Source organism: Echinops telfairi, unplaced genomic scaffold (genome assembly GCF_000313985.2).
Source record: "Echinops telfairi isolate 266 unplaced genomic scaffold, ASM31398v2 ScPeMD7_7420;HRSCAF=8458, whole genome shotgun sequence".
NCBI classification, from domain to species: Eukaryota; Metazoa; Chordata; class Mammalia; order Afrosoricida; family Tenrecidae; genus Echinops; species Echinops telfairi.
The window spans coordinates 53,683,108-53,690,788 of NW_022111320.1; positions in this window are offsets into that span (position 1 = coordinate 53,683,108).

Below are 7,681 nucleotides of genomic sequence, written 5' to 3' on the forward strand. Positions count from 1 at the left end.
GCGGCTGTCAATCACCTGTCCTGATGCACACCGGCAATGCCTCCATTTCCTTCGACTTTTTATCACAGTGAGCTCACAGACGATGGGTCCTTTTACAACCGACCCATTTCACTCGGCGTAATGCCCTGCAGGTTCACCCATGTGATGAAGGGCTTGTCTCCTGTCCACGGCGTATCCCTGGGTCCTGTCTTAGCCACTCTCTGCTCTGGACGGTGCCATTGATGGCCTTTGCATGGTGAGGAAAGCACGGCTTCTTGGCACTGCATGCTTCTGCCCAAATCCACCTGACGTCAGCAGTGCCCACCCCAACCCGACCCCACATCCTCTTCTGATCTGACCTGGCTTTGGGGAAGCTCTGGCAGCCATCCTCCGATGGTCTCCGGCACAGCTTTGCTTGCGTGTGATGTGAATGATAACGTCCAGTCGTTGCTACACGTTGTGGGGTCGCCTGTCTTTTGAATGGGCACTCACAGAGAGCTCTCCCAGGTGGCTGGCCCGATAACAGTCTTCTAAATTTCTTGACAGACAAGTGAACACCACCATTGCATTCACTTGTTGAAACATCTCAACGGGGATTCTGTCCATCTCTGGAAATGCGTCTCCTGCCCATGCCTGCAGCGCAGCCAAGACTTCTGCCTTCAGGGCCACACACGCAGTGGAAGCCTGGCCAAGTCGCAGACTTTGACGCCCTGGGAGACTTATGCGGGGAGCGTGTGCCCAAGGCAGCTAGCTTTGGTTTTCACAGATGGGGGACAGAGGCCCTGTCCAGGGAAACCGGCGTTCAGAGCCATCAGGTCCCTGCCAGAGAGGTCAGCGGGGCGTGGACACGGGCAGAGCCCGGTGCTCGTGGGGCAGGGCACCTTGGGACCAGAGAACCTGGCTTTGGTGCAGAATGTGCTTCCCTTGGACACGCCCATCTGCGGCACCTCTGCACCCCGACCCCGAGGACATCAGTCACCCCACCAGGTGACACAAGTCTTTCCGCCATTGAGGAGGCCGAGCGCGGGCCACGACCCCGTTCCCCGGGGTCTCTTGCACAGAGCTGGGGCCAGCCTGGTGTGGGGGAGGTGGTGGGCAGTGGCAGGGTCGGCCTTACAGGCTCAGCATGCTCAAGGCGCTCAGAGGGCCCCCGGCAGCCCAGCCCAGCCCCAGGGAAGAGCTGTCCCAGGAAGCCAGGGCCTCAGGTCTGACGGAGCTCCCACGCTGCTCTCCCTCCCCTCCCACTGCCTGCTCCCAATTAGCACTAATTGGGCAAGTGGGAGAACCCCCGGACTGCCGGGGAGCCCAGCATGGTCCCGGGAGGCAGCCCCCTCCAGAGGCAGATGAACTGGGTGGGCTGTGGGCCTTGGGGTCCTTGCCTCTCGGGGGTCCCCTGCCCTACCTCTGGTCCCCTTGCTGCACAGGAAGGAACCCGTGCCATGAGGTGAGGCCGGAGCTGCTCCCAGAAGCTGACACCCGTTTCAAAGGCCAGGCTGGGCTGAGTTCCAGGTCCGCCCAGGGGCTCCACTCTGGACCCCCAGCTCAGCCAGCCTTCCTGAGAGAATTGTTGGAAGAAAGAGGGGGAGGGGTAGCTGAGCAGGCCTGAGGGCTGGGCCAGCAAGGAGGGCTGCACTTAACAGCACAACGCCCCCTAGGTTGAGTGGGGAGAAGCTGCTCTCTGAGCAGGGCACAGCCGAGCCTTGCTCCCTCCTCTGCCCGATCACGGAGGAGCAGGCCTTGGAGCTGGACCAGTGGGGGAGAGCAGGGCCTGGCAGGGGCAGGTGGGGTGTCAGGGGACCGAAGGGGCCTGGTTGGGGAGGGAGGAGGAAGGCAAGGATAGTTGGGGTGGTAGCTCTGGCTTGTGTGCTTCACTGCAGTTGGGGCGCCATCTGCTGCCCCACCTCTGCCCTGCTTCCATCACCCTACAGGTGCCTGTGTGCAGTTGTGGGAGGGGGTGGTACCAGCAGGCGGGGCGCCCCCTGTCCGGTTCTACAGATCCAGGCTGTGGCCCTCAGAGCCGGAAGTCCTGCCTCCCCGTCCATCCTGGTGTGTCTGTCCCCTGGGGCCCCAGACTCCAGCAGATGGAGTTTTCCCTGGGGCAAATCCGTGTTTTTTCTTCAGAAAAAAAAAAAAAAAAGATAGCCGAAACAGGCATCCGTTTCCCTAGCTTTGGAGTGTAGGGCAGAAACGTTTCCGCGCCGGATTTCTCTCTAGTACAGTAATTCTTACTTGTGCCAATCATGCTTGCACAAAACAAGTTCCTTAATTTCCCCCCTTGATCCTTTAAGATGGGATGAAGTGTGGGGCGTGGGGGGGGGGGGGTGGGGAGGACTGGGAAAGGAAAGCAAGCCAAGGAAGAAGAATAAAGTGGATTCCAAATTGTCCGATTCTGCCTTGATGTGACTGAACTATGGAATGATATGATATATATTAATTTTTAAAAAGACATCAAAAACAAAGAGTCCCTGTTTTCAGCAAAGTCTTATCCTGATGGTCTCCCGAGGGAGGCCGACGTGGGCACAAACAGCGCTGCTGCAGCTGAAGCAGCTTCTCTGGGCCACGGGGTTCAGACCACCGAGCCGCCCAGCCCACTGGCTCATCCGGGGTAGAACTGAGCCGGGAGGTCACCAGTGTGGGTCAGGGTTCAGATAGACCAGGATCCATCCCAGTTCTACCAATTTCTGACTTGCTGCATGGCCCCGGGCAAACCCAGTTCCCGCTCGGGAAACCTGCAGACAGCAGATGGGGCCAGCTGCAGACTCAGCCGCCGTTCCATACATCACACACCGGCACACTGCCACTGAGGCGGCTGCGACTCACAGAGGGGTACGGACAGGAGCAGCCACCTCGTCCTGCCCCAGGGCTGCTGGTGGGCTTGAACAGTTGATGTTACACGCAGCAGTTCAAGGCAGACGCAGCGGAGCTCCTTTGGCACGTGTGCAGTACTTGGTGGAGTGAGGACCGTCACCCAGGGAGCTGGGGAAAGGATATCACACCGGGGTCTGACCGATGGCATATGCACAACATGATGGGGCATCTAGGGGCCTTGGGGGTGTTGTGGTTACGTGTTGGGCTATGATCCATTCGGTCATAAATTCAAAACTACCAGCAGCTCATGGGGAGAAAGATGGGGCTTTCTACCCCCATGAGCAGTTAGTCTCAGAGACCCGCAGGGGGCGCCTGAGTCACACTGACGCCACGGTGAGCGGCCTGCAGGGGGCGCTGCTGCCGACTCAGTGGCGCTGAGGGGAAAACCGGAAGGACATGGACGACAACACCCAGTGTGGAGGTGAGTAGTTTCCCGAGATGGTGGAAGAAAGTGCGGACACGCTGCCTTGTGGGCCCCACTCCTGAGCCCGCAGGCCGGCGGGCCTTTGCGGCTATGCGGCGGGAAGGGCAGCGAGGAGGTGGGGCCAGGGGCCAGTGTGCTGGGCATGGTGCCCAACCTTCCGGCGCCAAGAACACCAGCTGATTTCACCCCGGGTTACAAGAGCGCGAGCTGCAGCGGCTCTGCGCCTGCTGTCGCCCCCCACGGCCTGACATCTGCACCCCTGCAAGAACAGCCCCCTGGGGCTAGACGCATGAGCGCGCGTAGGAGTCAGCTTCTGCAGGGGGTCAGAAACAGGCTTTAAAAGGATGCAGGGCGCTCCCACAGCCTGCGCAGGAGCAGGAGCCCGCGAGTGAAAAGGACTCTAGTTAATGGAGGTACAGGAGGCTGTCCCCGGCAGTCCTGCTGTCGGAGCCCCAGGAGAGATAAGCAGCCTGGAGGGAGCACCTGGAAGCCCAGGAGCCACTCCTGTCTGGCCAGCCTCTCAGGGACCACCCTGCTGCTCCCACGCCCATCGATCCCTCCCTCCTTTCTTCTTCCCCAGGCTCCCTAAAGGGCAGTGTCTGGGGCCTTTCATCAAAGACCCTGGGGAATGATAGAGACCAGGAAGATTGTTACTGGCTCCAAAGTACAAAGTGTCAGACATGATATTGAAATGTCCAGACATTAACATCCTTTCAAACGGTCAACCATAATTCCTGTATACAATTAAGTCTCCAATGACGAATCTTTGACTTAGGGACTTTAGCTAGTCCTTACAGACAGACAGGCAGGCAAACAACCCACTGTCAACCAGTGCATTCTGACTCATGGGGGCTCTTCAGGGCAGAGGAGAACTGTCCCTTTGGGTTCTGAGGCTGTACATCTTTAACAGGAGCAGAAAGCCTCATCTCTCTCCCTAGGAGTGGCTAGTAGATTTGAACCACTGACCTTGGGGTTAGCAGCCCAACACACAACTCACTAAGTCACTGAGACCCCCTTGCCCTCCCTTTGTAACGATGTAACCAGCCCCCACTCACAAGAGAGTCTCCATCACCGGGATCCTCATTGGCTGCAGGTGCAGCTCTTAGATCATGGGCAGAGGTGGAAGCTTGTCTTGCATGGAAACCAGAAACCACTGCCACTGAGCCAATGCCAACTTGTAGCAGGTGGTTTTGAACTACCTAACCCACCACGCCCCAAGGCTTGCTTTTCTCACACTAAAGAACAAATGTGCACTGTTCTGGTTTGCCTACAAATTCAACTTCACTTAGGATGCCGTTACCTGCCCGTGCCCATGCTCACAGCGGGACATGAGGTGGACCTCCAAACCGTGCAGACCCCTCGGAGGCTGGCACAGAGCCGTGGGCCTTTAGGCTGCACAGAGAGTGTTACAAGAAGGGAAAAGGCTTAGCTCCTTCCATGCCACCTCCTAAGTTTGCATCTGAGCCACTCTGCCCAGGAGGGCGGAGATGCTCACAGGCAAAGAATCAGCACTTCCTGGGGCTGGGGCGCCACCTGCTGACCCACCGGGGGGATGATCAAGAGGTATCCCCGAACTTCTTGACTCGGTCCCTAAGGAGACCCAATGACAGAGAGAGCCCATTGTTGCCCAGACGGTTCTTGTTACAAGGGGTTGACACTCAGTAATGGGATCGATGGTGCCAAATTAAGTGGGAACCAACCGACGAGACAAATCAATATGGAGCTTCCCAAACACAATTCTAAACACAAGCCTTGTTTCTGCTCCCTCGAAGTGCCTTAGCCAACAAAACATTGACAACAGCACAGCAAATGAAAGCAAGGGATGGTAAACAAATGCTCTTTTCTCCGCACCTGGCGGACTTAGACGTCTCATTTTCAAAGCAAACAAGAGCCTCGAGAGCATGCCGCAGGTGGCAGTGGTGTTTCAACCACCCTTCCCAGTTCTCTGGGGTTCACTGTCAGCTCCCTAGGGAGCGCCTGACAACTTGTCTCCCTCCTCGTGTGGGGTGCTTTCTGGGAGCTCCGAGGGCCTCCTGGCTTCCTTTGCCTTCAGACAGCATCCTGAGCCCCTGGCCCTTTCCCAAGGCCTGCGGGGGAAGTCTAGGCTGGGGGTGGGCCGGTGCTAGCTCGGGTGAAGGGGCAGAGTACACCTGGTTTTAAGGGTGGGCCAGTTCCCAAAGGTCCTCAAGTCCGAGCTTTCACCAAGTCCTCCAGCTGGGCACTCAGGGTGGCACCTCCATACCCTCCTCACTGGGCCAGCGATGCCAACGTGGCAACCCCCCACCCCCACCCCCGTCCTTGCTGCGTCACTCCAAGTGGCAGGGCTCTGTAAGCACGTGAGAGGTCCCTCCTGTCTTGCTTTTCCAGCCCCACCTCCCTCAGGTGACTGACTGTCCTGCTGTCACCTCCCTGGGCCGTGCCCGCCCTCAGAGCCCTGCCTCCTGTGCCTGGGTAGCCTCCCGCCTGTGCCCCTACAGGTCCCCACTCACGCACTCAGCCACCCTCGGGGACAGAGTAGAACTGCCCTGTGAGTTCCCTCGTGGGAGTAGAAAGCAGGCCCCGTCTTTCTGCGTTGAGGGGGAGCAACTGTCCTGACTCCTTAAAAACAACACTGCCTGCACGAGTCCTGGCCGGCCAGAGGGGCTGCCTCATAACTTAGATAGGACCGAGGTGAAAAACAGGCCACACGGAGTGACAGCAGAAGGGAACATGCCCTAAGCAGCGGGTGCCCCGGGGAGGGGCCGTAGATGCAGGGCTTTGTATCCCAGGCAGAGGCCTGCATCACCGCAGAGGCCAGGAAGCCCACCTGCCCCTTCCCAATCAGTGCTCGCTGCCTCACTGTGCGGAGGCCTCCTGGGCTCCCCTCCAGCTGTCTGCCCGTCTGCCCTGTGACGCTGGGGGCGTCTGTTCGTTTTCTTTTTCAGGAGGACTAAGGCAGACAAGAGGTCCTTACAATAACGTAAAGAAAACAGCTTAGTCATTTTAAAACCGGGATGGCCGTGAAAGAAGCACACGTGGGTTTGTTTCTGTTTTACAAGGAGAGATGGGAGAAGGGGGCAGCCTAATGGAGGAAGTGGGTGGTCAGCGGTCAGTGGCATCTCCCTCTCACCCCTGGGCCCCCAGGGTCACAACTCAGGTGCAGCCCAGAAGCGCCCAAGCCTCCAACACGGGGAGTCTCACCGCCATTGTGTGTGTCTTACAGACCATGTCCCAGGGACCGGCCACCCAGTAAGATTTATGTGATATTTGAAATGGAAAAAAGCGGGACTCTTCCCTGGACCCTTCGTGGGCAACCTGAGGCAGGCTGGCCTGCATGCTGCGAGCATCCAGGTGTGAATTGGGGGGAGCCCGCATCCTGTGAGCATCCTGAGGTCAGGGTCAGTGGGGCCCATCTTCTGAGGACTGTAAAGGGGCCAGGGGGCCGAGCTAGTGGCGACCACCCAGAGCATCTACCCTTCCCACAAACAGGGACATTGCACACACACCAAGCACGCAGCACGCAGCGAGCCTCCTCCACCTGAGGGTGGAGCCAGGGCAGCAGCTCCCTTTCTGGAGCAGAAGCACACAGGCGAGGGTGTGCACGGCTGAGGCCTGGAGCGGGGATACACACACACACACACACAGCTGGGGTGAAAGCGCTTCTTGACCCTGGGTGGGAGGTGTCTGAGGCCTAAACAACAGGTCCCATCGCCCCACCCACAGAGCAGCGGTCGGAGGGGTTTGTGTGGCTCCGGGAGACAGACCTACATCCCTTACTTGTAACCAGGCAGCTCTACAGCAGGGAGACCCAGGCCCACACCAAGATCAGGGTCAGCAGCAACAGAGGAGGGCTGCCCGCGTGCCTCCCATGCTGCCCATGGTCAGTGCTTGACCAGAGTGGGGTGGTGCTTCTGGGGGGCCAGGGACTGACTGCTCATGAGCTCCCACCCCCAGCTGACTCGTCCTCACTCTGAAGAGGGAAACAAACATGGTCCAGGTGGCAGGCCCTTTGGTGTGCTGCGGGTAGGTATGACCGTGGTCCCTCCACTTGGACTCGGGGTCTGCAGCATGTTACCCTCACTGGCTGCCCCTCGATACAGACACGGAGGGTCTGGGGACATCTGGGTTTGAGAATGATTAACTACTAGCGTCCAAGACAGAGTCTGGCCAATGGCACCAAAGGTTCATCATATCTGAAAGGAATCGATAGACTAATTAAAAAGAAAAATGGTTTGCTGTCCTGCACGATGCTTGGCAAGTTCACCCGCAGGGTACAGGGAGGTGAGCAGAGGCTAAGCCTGGGCTCCAGGGTCTGCCAGGCTTGTAAAGGGCTAGAATCCGGCTGTACTGACCAATGCTGAGAGCAATCCTAGTCGGGGGAGGGGCTTGCCTCAGTGGTACCTGCTGTATAGAATCTGCCCCTCTTTCATT